General features: G+C 41.1%; 1 protein-coding gene and 1 long non-coding RNA gene across 12 annotated transcripts in view; both read left to right on the top strand.

Moving 5' to 3' along the window:
• FMNL2 (formin like 2) overlaps positions 1-24599 on the top strand; it is a 323466-nt gene that overhangs the window by 52784 nt on the left and 246083 nt on the right. The gene's annotated exons all lie outside the window — the stretch shown is intronic.
• Positions 14892-15700, top strand: LOC116556901. Its single transcript, XR_004271238.1, has 2 exons — positions 14892-14995; positions 15302-15700. It is a non-coding gene; the product is annotated as an uncharacterized LOC116556901 (long non-coding RNA).

The raw sequence follows: 24599 nt of genomic DNA on the forward strand, positions 1-24599 counted from the left end.
GTTTGAACTCCATGTCTGCTTTTTAAGGTTTTTTTTTTTTTTTTTTTTTTTTTTTTTTTGTGGGAATCAGAGTTGGGGTCTCTGTCATACGGGCTGGAGTGCAGGAGTACAGTGATAGCTCACTGCAGCCTCAAACTTTTGGTCTCAAGCCATCTTCCTGCCTCAACCTCCCGACTAGCTAAACTATAGGCACGTGTCACCACACCTGGCTAATTTTTTAAAAAATATTTTTTTTGTAGTGATGGTCTCGCTGTGTTGCCCAGGCTGGTCTCAATTTCCTGGACTCAAGCAATCCGCCTGTCTTGACCTAGCGAAGCACTGGGATCACAGGTGTGAGCCACTGCACTTGGCTGCACATTTTTTTTCAACAGTTTTTTCTGTCCTTTGTTGAAAGGCTTCACTGTCCTGCTGATAATTAGGCTAATAAGAATCAGGAAGATTCTTTTTTAACACTTGTTCTTAGATGACAAAGATTCTTGGAAATTCTTGCTGTATTTATTTTATACTTCCTGGTAATGTAGTTTAGATCTGAAAACACATAATTGAGGTTAACTCTCTGAGAAGAGGAAAATACTTGTGTGCCAAGAACCAGCTTGGCCAGGAGACTCCCACCCAGGCGGGCTGAAGGTATTGCAAGGCAGTGAGAGGCAGACACCCAGATAGCCAACAGAGCAGATCTACTCTGGGGACCAGCCTGAGAGCCTGTGGGGCTTGCAGCTCTCCAGCACTGAAGGCCCTGAGCAGAGATTCAGCCACACATTTATTTGCTTTTTGACAGGTGATTCTTATTAATACACAGGTGTTTTACATATACCCTTACTCAGGAATATACCAAACAGGCAGTTGTCACTCGCCTACCACTAATTACGAAACTACAAGGCATCCTCCACAGAGGAGCCATGGGGACAGGGTAAACTTAATGTTTCTCAACACTTGTGTACTAAGGATCAGTTTAAATGACTCAAGCAATCAAAGAAGAGTTATCTTTACCATTGTATTAGTCTGTTCTCACACTGCTAATAAAGACATATGTTAGATTGGTTATTTATAAAGGAAAGAGATTTAATTGACTCACAGTTCAGCATGGCTGGGGAGGCTGAGGAAATTTATAATCTTGGTGGAAGGGGAAGCAAACACATCCTTCTTCACATGGTGGCAGCAAGGAGAAGTATGAGCGAAGAGGGAGAAAAGCCTCTTATAAAACCATCAGATCTCGTGAGAACTCACTATCTGGAGAACAGCATGAGTCTAACTGGCTCCATGATTTAATTACCTTCCACTGGGTCCCTCCCATGACATGTGGGGATTATGGGAACTACAAGATGCGATTTGGTTGGGCACACAGCCAAACCATATCAACCATATTCTGCCTAAATTAGAAGCCTATCTCTAATCATAGCTTAATTATTCAAGTGCCCAATGTCACCACAGATTCTTTTTTAATTGGTGATTGTCTAATACCATTGCAGCACCTTCTAATTGATAGTTTGTACACAAGTTTTCAAAAAAGGAAGCTAGTGTCACTTTTTAAGAGAAATTCATCAACTTAAGTGACATTAGAACCAGTGATTAAAAATTACTGAGGTCACATCTGTGGATGTCTATGGCTGTCTACTTTTTGTTTATAGAACTCATGACTATTTAAATGAAAACAGTCACCTCAGTCCTCACCAATGACTGTTAAAAATACCAGATTTAAGGTGGCTAGCAGTATGAGACAATGAATACCAGAGAAATGGAGCCATGAGTAAAATAAAAGTATTAATGTTCATGGCTTCTTTGGTTAAAGTCTAAATGCTGTTTTTCAGCTCAGACTTAACAGGGAGGGTGCTGCAAATGAAGGGAGCATTTTTTTTTCTACCAAGGGTCACACAGTGTGAGAGTGTCTTAGTCCATTTGGGCTGCTGTACAGTAACAGAACACTACAAACTAGGTAGCTTCTAAACAACAGAAACTTATTTCTCATGGTTCTGGAGACTTGGACGTCCAAGATCATGGCATCAGCAGATAACAGTGTTTGAGGGGAGGACCTGCCTCCTGGTTCAGAGATAGCATCCTTTTGCTGTGTCTTCACGTGGCAGAAGGGATAAGTAACCTCTTTTTTAGGGGTACTAATACTATTCAGGAGGGCTCCACCTTCATGGTCTAATCACTTCCCAAGAGACCCATCTCCCAAAACCATTACATTTGGGGGTTAGGTTTCAACCTATGAATTTTGAGGAGACATAAACATTTAGTCTATGGCAGAGGAACACACTTCATTTGAAGGTACTTAGTTCTTTAACTCTGAATTCTTACATACCTTTTAGAAATAAGGGCTGATTTATTTCCTCATGCCAAATTTTGAAGATGAAGGTAATTGTTCAGTTCAGGTATGAAAATACATGACTTATAAGAGACGGAGACAGATAGGATATTGGTAACTTTTACACCCTAGTTTGAAAGGTCTTGGCTTTCCTTGGCTACGCTGAGGCATGAATAAATACCATAGCAATAGTAATCACACCTTTGTTGTGTTTTATTTCTTCAATTACCATCTGTTGTTGCAGCTTTTAGCTAATGCATGGCTTCCCGAACTTCCAAGTTGAATCACAGCGCTGTGTCTCGGTGAGTTGATTCTAGAGGTGGAAGTTAGTGTCTTAAATTTGATTCAGTCACATATGTCTTTTGGGTGACTTCACTTTGAATTCTCAAAGGATGACAGAGAATGTCATAGAAACGCCTGGCAACTGGTAGTGACCTTCTGGGAGATTCTGACAGATTGAGGTTTCACAACAAACACAGATAAAAGACAATTTTTCAGAAAGCAGTGATGAAGGAAGTGAGTAAGTAAGGCATAACTGAAGGTAGTAGAGGTAGCTGAGTGGAAATGCATAGAGTGCTGGGAGGAGTGGAGTTTACCAGCGAATACATCTTGTGTATCTGGCTGGAGGGGGAATTGGGGTGGAGAAAGGAAGGGCAGCATGCTGGAAGGCATGTGGTAGGAGTAGAGATGTATGCCAGGCTGGCAAGTTGACTCTCTTGGTACCAAGACTGTGTCTTACTGTAGTTAGACAGAGTTGGTTTTTGTTTGGGACGAGACACCTACTTTCCCATATTTCCCAATGGGGTTTTGAATATACTGACTTGAAGCAAGAACAGTTTGAACTATGGTATCAGATTTCTGAAGGTCACATTATTTGTTAAATAATAATATTGCGACCGGGTGCAGTGGCTCACGCATGTAATCCCAGCACTCTGGGAGGCTGAGGTGGGCGGATCACCTGAGGTTGGGAGTTCAAGACCAGCCTGACCAACATGGTGAAACCCTGTCTTTAAAAAAAAAAAAAAAATAATAATAATAATAATATTGCTCTTTAAGCCCTTAAAATTGGATTTTTCTAGACTCCTAACCTCTATATGTTCTTAATAAAATAACTCTGGCTAGAGCCGTTACCAAACTCTGATCAGAAATAGTGAATTAAAAGATAAAGAAGACTGGGAGCTAGAAATTGATTTTTTTTTCAAACCCATAGTGTCTAGAAAGCGTCTACTTCAGGATCTATTCATATACTTAACCTTGCCAACTCCTTGATTCACTTGCAAGATTGCAACCCTCCTTGCTATTTAAAATTGTTCTTTAATTTTAAATTTGTATGCTATTTTCATATCGTTTAAGTGAGGTTCTCCGCCTACCCAAGATGGTAGCTATTTGCCTAATATCTTACTTGTACCTAAACATTGTGGAAAGTGGTTTCTTTTATAACTTTAAAAAGTGTGGCCTTTCAGACCCCCGTTTTCTCATCTTCCTTTGTCAGAGTTCTGTTTGAAATGATCAAAGCCACTTGGATCCTGATTTAGTGGATGATTTCGGTGACATTAAGACTTTGAGATTGCTTTTCTCTCCCACCATTCATCACAGTGGGAAAGCATTTTTCATCTTTTCTGTGGGGTGATTTGGAGAATGACTGAGATGCTTATTCCTTCTTTTCTCCTGTTCAGTCTTGTTTTGTGCTGCAGTGACAGAATATTTGAGACTGGGTAATTTATGAGTAACAGAATTTTATTTCTCACTGTTCTGGAGGTGGCTGGGAAGTCCACAATCGAGGTGCCAGCGTTTGGTCTGGTGAGGGCCCTCTTGCTGCATCCTTACCTGGCAGAAGGGATAAGGGCAAGTTGTCCAAATGCAGAATGAAGCCCTTTTTTTTTTTTTTTTTTTTTTTTTTTCAAGAACCCTAATCCCATTAAGAGGCAGAAGCCATCATGGTTTAATCACCTTTAAAGGCTCCACTTGTAAACACCATCACTTTGGCAACACCTAAATTTTGGAAGGGACACATCAACCATAACACCCACTCTCACCTGTTGTCCGCCCTCCTTTTGGGAGTGGGTAGTGGTGCTGACTGACAGATGGATCCTCCAGGCTTTCTTGCCCTCTGGCTTCTAACTGGATTGGCCAAGGGGGAACTTTAGAAGAGCTAAGAGTGGGAGGGGAGAGAGCTGCCAGGCACCGTATCTCTGCTCTCTGCCTACTTCTCTGTTGCAGTTTTGTCAGTGGCTGTGTCCCACCAAGAAACCAGTCTTGCCTGGTGGGTCCTCTCTCAGGCCTCCAGCAGCGTACTTTCCTCTCAATGCTTCGAGTCTCTTTCTACCTGAATGCCCCTTGTATCCTTCACCCTTCCCTTTTTAAATAGTCCTTCAATCAGATCTCTTCATTGAAACTGTATGAATTGCCTCTATGTAGTACATGTGAGACACTGTTGATTAAGAGCTGTATCAACACTTTAATATGAAGAAACACATAGCATATTAAATGTACATGATTATAAGATACAGCTTAATTTCAGATACATTAATACTTAACACCCATGACTCTTAAAACAGAGGGAAACCTATGAAATTGCTACTGGTTTTTCATTGTATTAATGATGCCATAATAAATATCTTTGTTTATAAACTTGCCTATATTTGCGATTAGGTCCTTAGGATAGATGAGAAGAGAGTTACTGACGTTTTCTAAGACTTGTTTGTTTTTGCTGCATTGCATTCTGAAAGGGTCGAACATATTTAGAGTGCCACCTGCAGCTTCTTAGCTCTTGTTTGACTGTCCCCATGACAGCAATGTGTGTTGACTTTTCCACAAATCTTTTCTAATTCGATAGGCCAAAGAGAGTCTTTCCATTTGGCAGTGAAAGTGAAAATTTTCTATTTTATTAACAGGATGTATTTTTTTTTCTTTAAAAAAATCTCCTTTGCCTATTTATTTATTGAGTCTTACTGTTTCTCATATGCATGAGCTCTTTGTATAATAGATCAGGGGTTAGCTAACTTTTTCTATAAAGGACCAGAAAATAAACACTTCAGGCTTTGTGGGCCATACAGCTTCTATAGGGTGAAAGCAGCCTTAGACAATAAGGCAACTAATGGGGATTGCTGTGCTCTATCATATGGACACTGAGATGTGAAAAGTATATATTTTTTTATGACCTGGAGTATCATTCCTCTTTATTTCAACCATTGAAAAATGTAAAAACCGTTCTTAGCTCATGGGCTGTAGAAGAACACGTGGTGGGCTGGATTTGGTTAGTGGGCCATAGTTTGCTGCCCCTCGTGATAGATACTAACTCATTTAATTTGTTTTGACAATTTTCCTCACTTCCTTTTTTAGAAATTTTTTTTAGGCCTACAGAAGTTTAAATTTCTTACAACATCAAATTTTAAATTTCTGGCCATTTTTGTCATGATTCTGGAAGTTAGAATGTTCTTACTAATGATTGTATCCAAAAATACATGACTGAATTTTAGCTTTAGAGACATGTTTTTTAAAGAATTAGCATTTATTCATGTGGAAATTATTTGTGTATAGTGTGGTTTGGAGGTCTAAGTTTAGTTTTTTTGCAAGCAGCAAACCACTTGTGGGTTGTTTTTGAATCCTCCTGGTTAGTACTGGGTTCACTAACTGTGCTTTGGGTACCTGTGATCCTAGATTTACAGCATGGTAATTTTCCCACTTTTCATTTATATTCAGGAAGTATGGTACCATCCTGTGACATGAGTTCCTTTTAGTTCTTCTTGGCTCCTCTGTTTCCCTATGAGCTGGCATTCACAGGATATTCAGAAATTGTATAGGCTTAGTGTTAATAGATACATATGGAAAGAGTTGTTCTCTGAAAAAAAAGTTTGAGGTTTTTTTTTTTTTAAATGAAGAATGACAGCTTTATCTCCCACACTAGGAAAGAAATGTGCAATTAATAGTTTATATTATACAACATTAACAGTTGGGTTTTTTTTTTTTTGGCCTTTGGAAGATATTATACTCAAATTTTTAATAAGCAAAATGACTTATTTATCACAAGTTACCATATAAGATTGGGCAAGAACGATCTTTTATTTTTAGTCTTTTAGGTTGTTGAAGTGACTAAAATGTAATGTGAGGATAAGCAAAACCCTGATCTGCTGAAAATTGTAAAACCAAATTTGCAGGAATGGTTTTCTTGCTCCTGAGACTGAAAAATCTGTCTGCTCCCAATTCAGTTGACTATAAAGAATAGATAACATGCTTTTATTTTCTGACAGCACCAAGAGTTATTCCTGCTGAACCAGGAATGCTGTTAGAATGTCAAGGATGGATTTGCCTTAACTTATTTTTCTACAATGCTGTAATAAAAAATCTGCTAAGATTTCTACAGTTCCACTGCAGAAGTCCTGCTCCGGTCAGCTTGTATTTCCAGTGAGAGTGTTCTTTCAGAGCTAGAAATGTCTGTATGTTCAACTGGGTTGCCATGGTGCTGTGGGACATGAGGTGGCAAACTCCACACAAGAGTTAAAGAGATGAGTAGTGCTTGGGATACAGATTACAGAAAGTCTAGCTTGCCATCAAGTTCTAGGCAAGAGATAGAACTCAATGTCTTAATCCGAAGAGGAAAATCTTCATTCCAAGGGACATTGGGTTTAGATGAGATTCATTGCTAGATTATGCCCCAGATGGCCTGTTAGCTTTCTTAGGAAACTTGTTCCCATTTTGTGTCTCCACAATGGTTCTCAGCTACTATCTGGACCAGTCTCTTAAAATTAAAAAGTAAATTAGATGTGATATTGTGATTTGAAATTTGAAACATGTGTTTTTGTTTAGCTAGACTACAATGGTACACTTTGAATTTTTATTCAGCTTCCCCACCCAATATGAATTTGGAGAAAAATAGAAATGACTAAAAAATCAACAGGCTCACATAAAATGTGAGGAGGTTTGGAAATCTTCTTGAATTTCTTTTTGTAAGCCAAATTTATTTTTATAAGCCTTTAACGGAAGACAGTTTGTTCTTTGGATAATTGGCCCAGGATTTATCCTCCTCTTTCAAATATGCTTCAACCAAAGACCCAACTGTGAGATGAATAGGATAAATGAAGTTGGGAAGTAGGGAAAAAAAAAAAAAAGGCAAAACAGTCACGTGGAATCTTTTTTTTTTTTTTTTTTTTAAATAATTCTTCAAGAGCTGCTGTCTTTCGACAGGCAGAAAGTCCTTAAGTGTATTTGTCACTATAGAGAGTGAATGGGATTCTGACGTCTTTAATGTGGCTCTGTAAATGTAATCCTTGTTTTTTAATCACAGCATTTCTGCAAAAATGAACTCCTGCATGCACATCCCTCCCCTCTTCTTTCTTTTGGAGTCTTAGATCTCAGCTAAGCATTTGAACAGTCATGGCTAAGTGTTTCCACATTGGGGAACTAGGAGAGCTTGGCTGGATAGAATTCTGATTTTCATAGGAGGGAATTAGTTTTCCTTTTTCTGCTTTAGAAGTTGTATACTATACTTGCTATTTGGGCTGAACTGACTTGAAAAGTCAAACAGAAATGAGTCTAGCTACTAAATTTAGAGAACTGATTCATAATTTCTTGGTCTAATACAGTGGGCAGTCTTGTCATTGACCAATTCGTTATTTCTATGTTTGCCAAAATGGAATGAAATCCAAGGCTGCTGTTTAACCCTCCATAGCTCTGGAAATTCATTTCTACTTATCCTGCTCATTTCCAAAGATAACATGTATCCAGAGAGCCTGTGAGGTCCTGGCTTTGATGAGGCAAACTTCCTCCATGCCTCTGGAAGTCTTTCACATTTCACACATTGTCTTATTTCTTGTTCTTTTCCAGTTAACAAGCATGTTTTTATTTAAGTCAGGCTTTAACTCTCCTCTAACATTTTCTGTGACCCTTTTCAAGGGAGATTTAAAATATGTGGGAAACTACTTTTTGCATAGATGTTCTTTTGTCTTAAATACATGCTCATGTGATTTCCTATTTGCCATTTGGAGTAACAGTTATTCAAAGAGCATTACCTAAATTCCATCATTAAAACAAAAACTTATGCCCCCCCATCTGCTCTCTCACCCCTTATCATTATTTTTGAAGCTCTCGAAATGCCTGTCTTGCTTAAAGAATCATAAGACTATGGAGGTGGAATGCACTTGGCATATTGTTCACTATTCCATGAATTTATAGACTATTTATTATTTCTCTGGCTCATCCAGAAGATGTTGTCATCCTTTAAAACTGCAATTAGCATTATTGTAAAATTGGCTGATGGAAAAAGATCTATTAAAGTTACATGTATTTTGGATTTAATGTTGCTCTGCCTAAGGATGTTAGGGTTTATCAAATCCTGCTTTACCTGGATATACAGGGAGGAAAATTGAGAGAAATGTTTTTTTTTTCTCTCATTAATAAATGAAAGAACTTCAATGTGAAGAATTTTAAAAAGTCAAAAGCACAGATGGTTCCTGGGGGTAATTGCAAGGAAACTGGATGGGCATAATATAGGCAGGGGAGACTTAGGGAAATTATTGGGATATTCAGTTTCTTTCTCTTTATCTGTCTGAGCCAGTTAGAAAAAAAATGAGGTTTTTAGATGTCAGAATTACCTGCTGGAATTGTTCATGCCCTTTTCAGAATAAAAAACATTGAAAGGAAGAAATTAAATTTCTCGTATGCGTTAAGAAAATAAACAAAATGAGATATGCTGGGGAAAGTAACAGGACACTTTCAGGCTGTGAACCTCGGGTGGTTTCCTGGCCAAGGCCCGTGGCTTGGAGTTTTCCCTCTTTCTCCTTCTCTCCTCCTTTCTACTTTACTTTCCTCCCTCTCTTCCTCCTCTTTCTTTTTCTTTTATTTGCATACCCAGCAGTGCAGACCTCTCCTTCTTTTGGTCCTTCTATCCACCGGGGTCAGGTCTTTCAAGATAAGTGAATATAATGCCACTAAATCTGTAAACTTCTGATTTATATGCCATTCTTCTCTGGGAGCCCGCATTGTCATTGGTTTTTTAAAAAATAAAAGCCTCGGCAGGGCGTGGTGGCTCACACCTGTAATCCCAGCAGTTTGGGAGGCCGAGGCAGGTGGATCACCTGAGGTCAGCAGTTGAAGACCAGCCTGGCCAACATGGTGAAACCCCATCTCTACTAAAAAATACAAAAACTAGCCAGGCATGGTGGCAGGTGCCTGTAATTCCAACCTTGGGAGGCTGAGGCCGGAGAATCGCTTGAACCTTTGAGGTGGAGGTTGTAATGAGCCGAGATTGAGCCACTGCACTCCAGCCTGGGCAACAGAGCAAGACTGTGTCTTTTTTTTTTTGAGACGGAGTTTCGCTCTTGTTACCCAGGCTGGAGTGCAATGGCGCGATCTCGGCTCACCGCAACCTCCGCCTCCTGGGTTCAGGCAAATTCTCCTGCCTCAGCCTCCTGAGTAGCTGGGATTACAGGCACACGCCACCATGCCCAGCTGAATTTTTGTATTTGTAGTAGAGACGGGGTTTCACCATGTTGACCAGGATGGTCTTGATCTCTTGACCTCGTGATCCACCCGCCTCGGCCTCCCAAAGTGCTGGGATTACAGGCTTGAGCCACCGCGCCCGGCCAAGACTGTGTCTTAAAAAATAAAAAAATGAAAACAAAACAAAATAAAAGCCTCAGAATGTTGTCCTCTGGCCCGTGAACTTGCTGAAGTAGTATTGCCTATTGTATCCTCCAGGCTGTGTTGCTGTCTAGCTTGTGAATAAGGCAAATTCCGTATTATGGAGGAGTGGGCTGTGTGGAAAGACATGGAAGCCAAAGACAAATTATTTTTATTTTTATTTTTATTTTTTTGAGACAGAGTCTGGCTCTGTCCCCAGGCGCCAGGCTTGAGTACAGTGGTGCGATCTCGGCTCACTGCAACCTCTGCCTCCTGGGTTCAAGCACTTCTCCTGCCTCAGCCTCCCGAGGAGCTGGGACTACAGGCGCATGCCACCATGCCCAGCTAATTTTTGTATTTTTAGTAGAGGCGGGATTTCATCATTTTGGCCAGGATGGTCTCGATCTCTTGACCTTGTGATCCACCTGCCTTGGCCTCCCAAAGTGCTGGGATTACAGGCATGAGCCACTGTGCCCGGCCGACAGATTTTTTTATATGACGAGTTATACAACTTGAAGCTAAGTACTTAGTTTGTAAGTACTTGTCTGTAAAATAAGAATGATATCTAGTTCAAAGACATGCGAGAATTTCAAATTCTCCTATGTAAGATGCTTTATATATTGCTTGGTATACTTGATAGGTCCTCAAGAAATGCTTCTTTTCTGCTAGGTCTCTAGTAATTAGAATTTTGGATGACTAAATTAATGTTCAACTGATTTTTTGAGCAATTACTATGTAGGCTTTTCTAAGTTCTGAGGGAGGTAAGGCATGAATGGTAGGCAGCATTTGCATGCACAGGCACTATTTTAAGCCACGTATACATTTTATCTGGTTTAGTCTTCCATACACAGCTATGATATACACACCATGATTATTTCCATTTTATTGATAAAGAAATATTATAGACGATTGATTTATCTGAGACTGCACAGCTAGTAAGTTGTACAGTTGGCTGAGGCAAAAAGAGAGAAACTGATGAATGTGATACAAGGCATAACATGGTATTTATTTTTATAAAGGGTGTACATGACTAGATGATTGAGAAGAGAAAGCAATTGTATTTGGTTTGGGTATGAAAATGAGGACAGGCTTCAGGAAGACGATGTCATTTAAGCTGGGCATAGAAGGAATTGAGTGTGTTGCGGAGAGGCAGACATGGAAGCCAAAGAGAGAAGAATGTGGTAGCCATGGAGACAGGAACGCTTGGGTGCTGCCTCAGAGCAGCAGATCACTTCCTTGGTTTTCTGAAGAATACTGGGTATGTGATAACCAATCCCAGAAACTACCCCTGGATCCTGAGCTGGTGCTGGGATCCCAGACCTGAGGTGGGGTTTGGGGTGAGGCTTCCCCTGCCCAGCGTTGCCGCTTGGCAGTGGTGGAGGCTGAACATCAACAGAGAAGTGAAATCAGAAGGCAGGTGACTAATCCTAATGAAAGCTATGGATCTGAGGGTAGAAGAGCAGAAGGTGGCAGCACAGGATGAGGGAGGATGTTTAAAATGATGGTTAAGGAGGAAGCCTGGAGATGTGTCTGAGCCCCAGATGGTCTCCACTGTGCCTTTTTAATAGCTGCTGGTCACTCTGGATGTGGGTGAGGAGCAGCTTATTAAGTGTTCTCTTCGTAGTATTGAAAGGTAGTAGGAGACAAAAGCCTGGATGGGGAACCTGAGGTGGGGGTGTCGTACACATGAAACCTACCTGCCAGTGGAAGGATTTGATAGGCTGTTGAAAGTTTTTTTCTGGGGTTGGGACTGAAATAGTGACATAATGGGGATTACATTTGAGGAAGATGGATCTGCCATTTGTGTGGGGATGGATGAGGTCATTTAGACTTTAGGGAGGGCATTTGTGTTGGTGCCTTTACACCTTGGGGTGGAGTTTGTAAGACTTTGCAATTGATTCAATTGGGAGTCTGGGAAATGAGAAAGCAGTTAAAAATGACCTTAATGTCTTTAATAGTGTTTCTTCATGCATTAGATATGTGTTTCTTCATGTATTAGATACCGGATGTAGAATGCCGAGCACAACTGTGTGAGTAGATAGGTGAGGGGGAAGTAGAGTGAGAGTGGCTCTTGGATTTCGAACGCGGGTCGTGGGGAAAGTGCTGTGACATTTACTAAAACAGGAATCGGCTTAGAAGCCTTGAAGATGCATTTTGTTTTGATGAGTTTAGTTTGAGGTTGATCACAGCAAGTGATCAGTCATAAAATTAGACATCTTGGACAGAGATTGGGGATGTCAACAGATAGAAAGTGGGTTGGAAAACAAAGAATGGGTCGGATGCAGTGGCTCATGTCTGTAATCCCAGCATTTTGGGAGGCCGAGGTGGGGGGATCACTTGAGGTCTCAGGAGTTTGAGACCAGCCTGCCAACATGGCGAAACCCCATCTCTAATAAAAAATACAAAAACCAGCCGGATGTGGTGGCACTCGCGTGTAGTCTCCCAGCTACTCTGTGGGCTGACGCGGGAGAATTGCTCGAATCCGGGAGATGGAGGAAGTTGCAATGAGCTGAGGTCGCACCACTGCACTCCAGCCTGGGTGACCGAGCCAGAAACCATCTAAATAAATAAATAAATAAATAAATAAAGCCAGACTCTGTCTCAATAAATTATAAAATAAAATAATGGGTGACATTCAAGGGAAGCAGGTAGAGGATAGGGCCTTGTGAGCAAAGCTTAAATTTTAGGGGGCAAAGGAAGATGCTGCAGAATATGGAGGAATCAGTATAACTTATATTTTTCTACCTACCTGTTTTCTGAGGCAGTTTGTTTCCTTTATGGCTTTAGAACAAGGTTTCTTAACCTTAGCACTACATATTCATTTGGGACCAGTTGACTATCATGTCGTAGGTCTGTCCCGTGTGTTGTATGATGCTGAGTGGCACCCCTGGTCCCTGCCCACTGGATGCCAGTGGTAACAATGAGTAACACTTCCTCCTGCCAATTGTGTCAACCAAAAATGTCTGTAGACTACTAAATATACCCTGGGAGGCAGTCATCCATAGTTGAGCCCCACTGGTTTAGGGGTGATGATTTTGTAGTTTTCTTTCTTTCTTTTTTCTTCCCATGTATATCCTGCCCAAACCCCAACCAGGGAGGAATTGGAGGCAGACAGTGCCAGCAGAAGGGTTGAGCCTTCATTTGGCTGCAAGCAGTTTGTGACTCAGTCTCAATAAAGTTAGGTGTAGGAAGATGTTGGGAATTATCCTATGAAACAGTTTCCTGTACTAGGAGAAGCGTGAACTTGTAAGACTACTTCATTTTAGCTCTCAACAGGCCTGGGCCTGTGACATGAAGCATTTATGGACATTGGTGTGGGGCGGAGTGGAGGGAATTTTAGCTCTGGAAGTTTGGGGAATTTATCAGTTTCAAAAGTATTATTTTACAGAAGTTCCTATGTAGTTCTTCAATGCTTTTAGGAGAAGCTATTAATTTAAATGTGTCCTGTCAAACAAAACAGATGTATGTCCTAATAAGTTCCCTAAAAGTTCACGTTGAACATCTCACCCCTCCAAATGAAGTGACAGAGGCGATGTACAGTGGTCTCTGCCGGTACTCCTCGAAACTGTCAAGGTCATCAAAAACAAGGAAAGTCGGGGACACCGTCACGACCAAAAACATCCTGAGGCTCCATGGCAACTAAAGGTGACAAGGCATCCTGGATGGGATCCCGGGACTGAAAAAGAACATGAAGTATCAACTGAGGAAAGGTGAACAAAGCACAGACTTTAGCTAATTACAAGGTATCCGTATTGGCTCATTAATTGTAATGAACACACCATTCTAATGTAAGATAATAATACGGGAAACTAGATACAGCATATGTGGGAATTCTCTGCACTCTAGTCTCATTTTTTCCATGCATCTGAAACTATTTTACAACAAAAAGGAAGGAATGAGAGAGCTGTGTGCAAGGGAGAGCAGAACCTGGCCAAATTCATTCTGGCAGCAACCGTCTGTCCTGGCACCTTCCTACCCTCGCTTTCCTGCCTTCATGGACTAGTAAACATCACCCAAGACCTTGAAGGCAGAATTCAGTTGAGGTCTCCATTTGCTCCTGTGAAGGCAAAGTACCGGCACACTGCCTTTTCACCTGGTAGATGCCCATGAGTTACTTGAGTTGAATTGAAATCCCACCTGTCATTTATGCTTGAAGAATTCTTCCTTTTTGATCTTGAAAGGGGAAGGAAGAAGTGCTTGGAGGCAAAAAGCTTTACTCTGTGCAAGATATCAAAGAATAAGTTCATGAGTATGTCAGTGGCATTCACAGTGTCATTTGACATCTTTATTTAGAGATTGGCCATGGATTTAGGGGTGCTTGTTAGGTCAGTGGAGGGGAGGCTGTTGATTCAGATTGGGTCTTTTCCCCCGTTTCTTAGAGTTCTTCAGGTGTTCCTCTCCTGCCTTTGAGCCTAAAGTTCATTTCTGACAAGTGCTTGATGAAGTGATTAAATTGACCAAAAAGAGAAAGGCAGAGGAAAAACTGAACTATTTTTAGGTAGTTTCAGATGTTGTGTTTAATCTTTTAAAAGCCCATAAATTCTAAGCGTTGTTCTCATTTGTAAATAGTTGTGAAACAAAAAGATATGAACAGGTGTGCTCTAAGTCAGAGGGCGGGTGGGAGGGGAGCCTGCATGAACTGTCTTTCCTCAGCAGGCCGGGCACATTCCCTGGTGTTTTTGGGGAATGGCATTCAGGATCCTTTCTCTCTTGGGAAAGAGCAGAAAGTGCCTATCAACCTCTGGTTACTGAATAAAACTAGCCTACCCTCTGAGTGTGTCCCAGCTCTTCACAGGAGCAAATGGAGACCTCAACTGAATTCTGCCTTCAAGGTCTTGGGTGATGTTTACTAGTCCACGAAGGCAGGAAAGCGAGGGTAGGAAGGTGCCAGGACAGACGGTTGCTGCTAGAATGAATTTGGCCAGGTTCTGCTCTCCCTTGCACACAGCTCTCTCATTCCTTCCTTTTTGTTGTAGAATAGTATCAGATGCATGGAAAAAATGAGACTAGAGTGCAGAGAATTCCCACATACGCTGCATCTAGTTTCCCGTATTATTATCTTACATTAGAATGGTGTGTTCAGCCGGGCGCGGTGGCTCAAGCCTGTAATCCCAGCACTTTGGGAGGCAGAGGCGGGTGGATCACGAGGTCAAAAGATCAAGACCATCCTGGTCAACATGGTGAAACCCCGTCTCTACTAAAAATACAAAAAATTAGCTGGGCATGGTGGTGCGTGCCTGTAATCCCAACTACTCAGGAGGCTGAGGCAGGAGAATTGCCTGAACCCAGGAGGCGGAGGTTGCGGTGAGCCGAGATCGCGCCATTGCACTCCAGCCTGGGTAACATGAGTGAAACTCCGTCTCAAAAAAAAAAAAAAAGAATGGTGTGTTCATTACAATTAATGAGCCAATACGGATACCTTGTAATTAGCTAAAGTCTGTGCTTTGTTCACCTTTCCTCAGTTGATACTTCATGTTCTTTTTCAGTCCCAGGATCCCATCCAGGATGCCTTGTCACCTTTAGTTGTCATGGAGCCTCAGGATGTTTTTGGTCATGACGGTGTCCCCGACTTTCCTTGTTTTTGATGACCTTGACAGTTTTGAGGAGTACCGGTCAGGTGTTTTGTAGAATGCCCCTCAACTGAGATTTGTCTGTTTTCTGTGGCGATTAAACTGGGGTTATGGGTTTTGAGGGGGAAGATGACAAAGGTAAAGTGCCATTTCCATCACACATCAATGTGACTTATCACATGCTGACCCTGATCACTTGGCGGTGGTAGCGTTTGCCAAGTTTCTCTACTGTAAACTGTAAAAAAGAAAAAAGCCCCACAAAACTGTAAAACAACAACAAAAAACCCAAACAGCTCTTTGTGTGCTGTCCTCTTTGGAAGGATGTCACTGTGTACAGTGTACAATTGAGGAGTGGGATGTTGAGAGAGGAGGGTCTATGTAAATTATCTGGAAATCTTCTGCATGGAAGATTTGTCTTTTCTTCCCCATTTGCTTATTCAGTCATTTGTATCAGTGTGGACTCAGGGGTGTTGATTTTATCCTTTGGGTTAGAATCTAATAACGCTTTATTTTGTTTGAATTGTTTCAGCTTTGGCCATTGGGAGCTCTCCTCACTTGGCTTCTGTGTCCCTTTATTGGCATACATTCATTGTTGTTGGGTTTTTTTTTTTTTTTAAAGTACTTCCTTTCTGGCACTCTAGAATACATCTGTGACTTTTTGTAATGCTTTCAGCCCAGTGTTGGAGTAGTGACAGATCACATAGTGGTGGCCTGAAAGCTAAGGTTTTGGTCTCAGCTCTGCTGGCCAATTCACCTCACATTTGTGAGGCTGTTGTCTCTAAAATGACCTTTAGGTAACAGGACTGTAAGAAATAAATGTAGGGCCGGGTGCGGTGGCTCATGCCTGTAATCCCAGTACTTTGGGAGGCCCAGGCAGGTGGATCACAAGGTCAAGAGATTGAGACCATCCTGGCCAACATGGTGAAACCCCGTCTTGTCTCTACTAAAAATACAAAAAATTAGCTCAGTGTGGTGGTACGCCCCTGTAGTCCCAGCTACTTGGGAGGCTGAGGCAGAATTGCTTGAGCCCAGGAGGTGGAGGTTGCAGTGAGCCAAGATTTCACCACTGCACTCCAGCCTGGCGACAGAGCAAGACTCTACCTCAAAAAAAAGAGAAATAAATGTAAAAGGGCTTTGCACACATTGATTATCAATCTATGACCCCCTTTTTTTTGGACATTGAAACACATCTTCAGACTTCCTTCTCTGGGTCTTCCTACAGCCCCAGCACATGTTTAGTGAATGAATTAATGCATGTTCAATGAATGCAACTCTTACTACTGTGTGTCATCAGTTTGTTCAATTAAATACATATCAATGAACAAGCTTTTTCTTTCCTACATAAACATTTTGTGTTTTGGTTATCTTGTATTGCCTCACATCCCATAGCATGGCAGTGGCTCACAGGTACTTAACAGAGAAAGGGGACACCAAGCTGAATTTAAATAGAAAAAACAATGAATATGCATGAGCTTTGGGAATAGTGTCATTTTCTCTTTCTTCCTACAACTTCAGCCCTCAGATTACTCGTAATGGGGTGCTTATGTCATCTGATTGCCAATGATAGATGAGTGAGTAAGTGAATGCATGTTTGGAGTGCCATGGAATTCTGATGCAGGTAGGGGATTCAGAACGATTATCTTTAGATTAATTTTTCTGCAGAGTTCTCTGGCAGGGTTCTATTCAAAAATTGGTGGTGGTGGTAGTGACAGTGGCAGCAGCATTAAACACAACAAAGGTGGAACAGATCCTTATTTGCATCATTCAATCCAGTGGGTGTGGTTAGCTACTGTCCTAGAGTGGGTATGGAATAAACTACATATATAAAATTTGTTTTGAAAAGAGGAGAATGAGATGGTCACATGTGGCATTTTCTCACAAATGTCAAAATAACATGAGATGGAGAACACTGTGTGTTGATATCTATCTACAAGTTGAGTTTTGGCATAATGATAAGCAGATCCTCTCTACAGTAGGCCCTGAGTACTGCAGGCTGCTGCTTATCATCTTCCTCTAGTTTGAAAAATTGACAGGGGTTCTTACCAGTCTTTGTTAATTCCTGTTTGTGGAAAGAATAGTTGGTAATGGCACATCTGCATTCTGACATGTTGAGAGAGAAAGGTTACGTGCTTGGGAACAGATGATGAGGCTGTAAATTGTTGGTGGTCTTATTGGTATGGGGAGGTTGTTTTGTCCATGGCATCTAGCTGCTCGTATGGACTCTGGGGTTCTAGAAATACATTTTTACTCCTTTGGCTATAATGAGCTGGTTATTATTATTAACTAGAAGGCTGGATTAGAAAGACTTGGGAAGCAAAGATCCTTCTGACATTCATCACATCTTCCTTTTTGGTCTTTTTTGGAGCAGATTTTTCCTCTGTGCTCTCTAGGAAGCTGATGTGGTTCCTGTCCTCCAACTGACCAGTACCTAGAATGTCAACAGAATGACTCATGTCCCCAACATCCTGTCCTTGTTCTGGAGAAAGGGAACTGTTTGCTTTTGGAAAACACAGTGCTTACCTCTGGAAAAACCCCAAAGCAAGCATTGCTTCAACACAGAGTTTTCCTTAAAACTCTTGTGATAGCCAGGTGTGGTGGCTCACACCGATAATCCCAGCACTTTGGGAGGCCGAGACAGGTGGATCACGAGGTCAAGAGATCGAGACCACCCTGGTCAACATGGTGAAACCCCGTCTCTACTAAAAATACAAAAATTAGCTGGGCATGGTGGTGCGCACCTGTAGACTCAGCTACTCGGGAGGCTGAGGCAGGAGAATTGCTTGAACCCAGGAGGCGCAGGTTGCGGTGAGCTGAGATCACGCCATTGCACTCCAGCCTGGGTAACAAGAGTGGAACTCTGTCTCAAAAAAAAAAAAAAAAAAAAAAACCTCTGTGATATTTTGTGATTTCTTTTATTCCTGTGACTTTTTATGATGAATGTGTTGGTTTTCCTCTGTCTACTTTGCATGCCACGTGATTGAGAATTAGGGAGGTTTAGGTGTTGGAAAGCACCCTGGAGACCAACTAGTCCAATTCCTTTTTATGGTTTTAGAAACAAAGACCAAGTTGAAGTCAAGTGACTTGAGATCCAGAAGCTGGTAAGCGATAATCAGGACTAATTATTACCTGGGTCTCCTGATTCCTGGTTCTCTGTCTTTGATTTTATGGTTTGCAGTAGGATTTTGAACAATTCACTGGGCTGCCTTATTGGAAGTTCCATCTATGTAGAATGGTATTGATATGGGTGGATATTTAAAACTACATACATTATAACATAGTAAAATCTTCAAGAATACATGATATACATGGGGTTGTTATCCAGAAGCTAAGGGGATGCAGAAGAGTAGAAATTCTTCTGAGTTTCAGGACATTTTGTTATAATTTGGCCTTCAGACAGATTTTGGGCCAGTTATATATCTCTTGTGACTACTCAAAAGGAGGCTGGATTAGATTAGTATTTCTTTTGTTGCTTCAGGCTCTGAAATGTTATGATTCCCTATATCTATAAATGTATGCTGCACACTTTTTTTCCTTCAGTAATACAGGATGTCTGTAATGTGGGTAAATCCTTATCCTTTAATTTCAGTATTATAGTACATGAGTTTCATGTAGTTTACATTGTTGTTGTTTTTCTTGTCAAGGAGGGAACTGAGATAGTTATCTGCTGTGTTCAGTAGCATCCTGAGGGAAGAGAGAGAGGTATAGTGTAAGCTTGCTCTTGAGCAAAACATTAGCACTCTGTTAGGTGTTAACAGTAGAGAAAAGAATCCCAGGAAGAGGAGGAAAGAGATTGGTGTGTGGGAGCTATGGCCCATCATTTTATTATGGACTTCTTTCCCTTTTGAGTGACTTAAATGATGTGACTGAAGATATTTGAGGCTGGGTGTGGTGGCTCTAGCCTGTAATCCCAGCACTTTGGGAGGCCGAGGCGGGCAGATCATGACGTCAGGAGATCAAGACCATCCTGGCTAATGTGATGAAACCCGTCTCTACTAAAAATACAAAAAAATAGCTGGGCATGGTGCTGGGTGCCTGCAATCCCAGCTACTAGAGAGGCCGAGGCAGGAGAATTGCTTGAACCTGGTAGGCAGAGGTGGCAGCAAGCTGAGATGGTGTCACAGCACTGCAGCCTGGGTGACAGAGCGAGACTCTGTCTTGAAAAAAAAAAAAAAAAAAAAAAAAAAAAAAAAAAAAAAAAAAAAAAAGATATTTGATAGCTCCGCCAAGATGGTAGTCTCAATTCCTTCTACAGCCCACACTTTCTCCTCCTAGATTTGAATTGTTACGATGGTAGTGTAATTTTTGACAAATGGTGTTGCGTGGAGGTATAACTTTTATCTGAGTTGAGTCATTGCTTTTGGCATTATCATCTCCATTTTACAGATGAGCACATTTAATCTGAGAGAATTTAGGTTACTTGCCCTTAATCCTATAGCTGGCATAGGAATCTGAAACCTGTCTTTCTGGCTTCAGAGTTCCTACTCTTAACTATATGACCTTCCAGGTACCACATACTATTCCACTTTAAGTCTGAGATGTTACATTTACATTTTGTTCTTACTGGTTTAGAAAAGTTTATTGTTTTCATTTTTTCGTATTACTTCCTGGTGCCTGGCATAGGACTATCATAGAAACATTTGTGTAAATGATTTAAAGGTGGTGAATGTGAGGAACTGTGATAAAAAAGCCTTCTAAGTCACTCAGACTTACTCATCCTGGCTCTGTCACTTTGTAATCTTGAGGGGAAAGACTAACTTCTCTAAGCATCAGTTTTCTCACCTGAAAAAGTCAGGAAAATATTATTTTCCATACTGGGTTGTTGTGACAATTAGAGCACCTGAAAACTCTTTGCATAGTGCTTAGTGCATAAAAGGTAATTAATGCGAGTTTGCCATTATACCTATATTGATATTAAATTAACGTCTTAAAGAACTCTAAAATATTTTCACTTTCTGTTCCCCCCTGCTCCCCAGGCTTGAGAATGTCATTTCCTCTGAATGCCTGACACCCTCAGGGAGTTCTAGTAATAGAGTGAACATAACATCAGTGGAGCATGAGGACTTACTATTAGCAGATATCATTTTTGTTTCCTTTTTCTTTTTTTTTTTAACAATCATTCAGGGGAAACTCTTCCAGCCCTGGGCACTGTAGGGTGTCAGCGTCTGCCTTTCTGCCTGCTCCTGACAGCGCCTCCCTTCAGGGTCATGGATGCAGCTCTTCAGGCCTGCCTCCTCCTGCTTACATTTCCTGATTCACTGGAAAATCCCCCACGTCTTTTCATCTGCTCAATTGTGTCCCAGTAGCTAGAGTGCTTCGTGCATTAAATGGAGAGGAACCTATGCATCTTCTCTTGCTTTTCAGCCTTTTGGCTGAATTTTGAATTTTTATCAGCCCCATTAAGTCTGTTGGCTCTGCCTGCTGCTGTACCAAGCCCTCTTTCCAGTGTTCATAAACCAATAAGAGTACAATTTCATGGCCTGAATCAGGCTTGTTTGTTGGTTTCATCTTAATTAGAAACAAACCTCTTTATCCTCCCTTTTCTTCATCTTCCAGGGAGAAATGGATTTTCTAGGCAGAGCAAATTTATCACAGTGGTGTCTAATAAAAAGCAATCACCAGTGCAGTACCTGGCACATAGTAGGTATTCAGTAGATGAAAGAAACAACTCCCGTAGCTCTTCCAAGAAGATACCCAGCATTTTGTGCAGGTGGTGGGGTGGGGGTGTGGAGGGGGTTGCTGTTAAAGGATCTGTGTGTACAGGATGAGAATTAGCTTAAGTAACTTCGGTTGGAAAAATCAGTCTGCCTTCTGAGTGACACTTGGGGGCTGGAAAGTGGCAGAGAACAGGGTTAGAGAATTTCTCTGGTAGGTAGATTAGTGTTGTTCCCAGTTCAGAATAAGGTACATATTTGAAAGTTACTCAACACAGAACCTTGGATTCTGCCTGCAGAGTAACAGATATTGAGTAGTTGTGATACGTAATCATATGTAGCACTTAGGTCTTTTTATCTTCAAAGAACTTTTTTTTAAAAAAACACTTTTAAACACGATGAATTCTATTTTGTATTCTTTAGCACAGCCATAATGTTCTCTTCCTTGTCTTTGTTATATTATGTTTCTTAGGACAAGTGAGTAAGCTTTGTCAATTGGTTTATAAAACATTTATGGATTTAAAGCCTCTGTGGAGTGAGAATTGAAATGACAATATCTGGGGCTTCATATTTGCTGGCAAACTGCTGGCTTAGCATTTTTTCCCCTGCGTCTGTTTTTTTTCAAGCTATAGCAGAGATTAAGTGAAATTTAGGAATTGTGTATGAGATTTTGTTTTTCCTTGAAATACAGATGCTCCTAGACTTATGATGGGCTTTTTTTTTTTCCCTGATAAACTCATTGTAAGTTGAAAATATTATAAGTCAAAAATGCATTTAATATAGCTACCCTGTGAAACATCCTAGCCTAGACTACCTTAAACATGCTCAGAACACTGACATTAGCCTACAGTTGCCAAAACCATGTAATTCAAAGCCTATTATAATAAAAGTGTTGAATGTCTCATGTAATTTATTGAATACTGTACTGAAATTGATAAAAACAGAATGGTTGTATGGGTACTAGAAGTACAGTTTCTACTGACTGTATATCGCTTTTGTACCATTGTAAAATTGAAAAATTTTAAGTTAGGGACTGTCTGTAGTTCTGTCAGCATGGGTGAATTGCTTGCTGTGCAGTGCATTGATTTCTACAGTCAATCTTTAGCAGATACTTTAAAATAACAAACAACTGGAAGTTTCCTGGTTAAGAGGGAAGAAGAGTTTGCAATTGGCTTCATAAATTTCTTCTCAGGTTTTTAAAGTCATGAGTCAAAAATCTTTGATGCAGTGCTTGTAGTTGCATCCTTTCCTTCCTTACCCCATGTTTCATTTATATAACAAGATACTAAGACGCTCCAAAGAAATAGACGTTATAATTCCAAATGATTATCTCAAATCCGACTGCCACATGCAAGGCTTAAAAAAAATTCTCAATAGCTGTGAGGAATTAGAAAAATGGCAGCTGGCAAAACTGCCTTCAGTATAAAGGTGTTAAGACACCACTTACTCTTTATATAAAGCAATGGTTTTTTTGGTGAGGATATGGAGAAAGGTAATAAAATCATTCTCTGCTGCAGGTAAAACTATATAGTTTGTGAGTCCTCTTCTGCCCCCCAGCTTTTTTCAGAAGTTTAAAAAAGAGGTCAGGAGCAGAGAGTTAGTTTTTCTGACTGGGGGAAGTTAAGGAAAGGAGTGTGATTGAGGTCATGGAGGCATGGTGGAGCATTTCACAGTCTTGGGGATAAGTTTCCCATTTGATGTGGGATATAATTGAGAGCCACATCAAATGGAGTTGCCATCAACATAGCTGCTAATGGTGACTCTGGGTACCAGAGGACATGGCATAGTAGTGCAGTTATGCAGTAATTGGACCCTGATTAACAATGATGCTGATGATGGTATTGATACTTTATGGAAAACTTTGTGTTTTCTCCCATTTAATCCTCACAGTCACCATTTTCAGATGGTAGCTCGGAGTAGTGGATAATTTTCCCAGGGTTATATTGCTTAGGGGTGGAGCTGGGATTTGAAACCATGATGTAATACTGCACCTGGTGGATATAGTCAGGGTTATCAAAATAAAGGAAAATTGACCCAAAGATAATATCAGAGGCAGAAACAATAATAGCTTGTAATAGTCTAGGTGTATGAACTTGAGACAAAATGAGTAGAAAAAAGACTTTTTTTTTTTTTTTTTTTTTTGAGATGGAGTCTCGCTTTGTAGCCCAGGCTGGAGTGCAGTGGTGCGGTCTCAGCTCAGTGCAACCTCCGCCTCCTGGTCCCAGTTCAAGCAATTCTCCTACCTTAGCCTCCCAAGTAGCTGGGATTACATGCACGAGCCACCAGGCCCTCTAATTTTTGTATTTTTAGTAGGGACAGGGTTTTACCATGTTGGCCAGGTGGGTCTTGAATTCCTGACCTCATGATCCACCCACCTTGGACTCCCAAAGTCTTGGGATTACAGGCGTGAGCCACTGCACTCGGCTGGAAAAAGATGGTTTTTAAGTGACAGTTCTGGAAAAGAAGCAATGGGGGTGGCAGGAATGAACAGTACAGCTCTGTCTCAGTCATGTTGATGGACTCTTCTTCCTAGAGAACAGCCAATAGCCTTTCATTGGTGTTGATTTCATCTTTCAGCCTTCAGAAAACAGCTGTCACTCCAAGTGCTTGCTGTCGATGTGGAACATAGGTTGTGAACACAGTGCCTTTGTGCCAGGCTCTAGTCACATGTACAGGTGTTGACTCTAGCAGCAGACCAGTACCTACTCCCAGGGGAGTTCTGATTCACACATCACATCATCACATTGTGATTGACGTCTCATCACAGCAGTACAGTGATAGTCATTGATTGACAAGACCTTCTCTGGGAAGGACTACATGTATTCTGATTTCTCCAGGTCAGACCTTTAGAACCAGAAGGGGAAGTTCATTCATAGTCAGAATTCTTGCTGAGTGAACTTAGTATTCTGAAAGCTATTGTGCCAAGGCCCCAGGATTCTCAGACCTGACTCAGCAACATGTAACTGATCTGATTTCTCACTGACTCGGGAGGAATGCTAGCTAAATCTTGAATTTGGTACTGTGACTTCAATAGTGGATGAGTCAAGGGGCTTATACCTGGTAGGCCAAGCACAGGCAGACATTGGTGGGGTGGGGGCGAAGGGGTGGCTTGCTTAAATCTTTTTGCCCCCTTAATATAAGCTTCTTATTTTTCTGGATAAAAAGTGAATCCTGTCCCCATGAAGGATTACTTGATGAATAAGACCCCCGTTGGGAGAGAAATATAAATGTTGTGAGCAGAGTGGCCTTATGGCAGCTTGCTGACTTCCCAGAGGGGTCATTGTGGGAGGAGAGCCCTACTAGTTCCCTTGCCCCAAATTATTTCCCCTATGTGCTTGCTACAGAATGACTAAGTGTACTGGTAGCTGTTAATTAATTCTAGTTAAAGAAGAGCAAGCCACCTGGTCTGTGAATTACTTAGAGTAATATTCTTTAAAAGAAACATCCTCCTTTTCC

This window comes from Sapajus apella, unplaced genomic scaffold, assembly GCF_009761245.1.
Source record: "Sapajus apella isolate SASKATOON/1434 unplaced genomic scaffold, GSC_monkey_1.0 scaffold18, whole genome shotgun sequence".
NCBI lineage: Eukaryota > Metazoa > Chordata > Mammalia > Primates > Cebidae > Sapajus > Sapajus apella.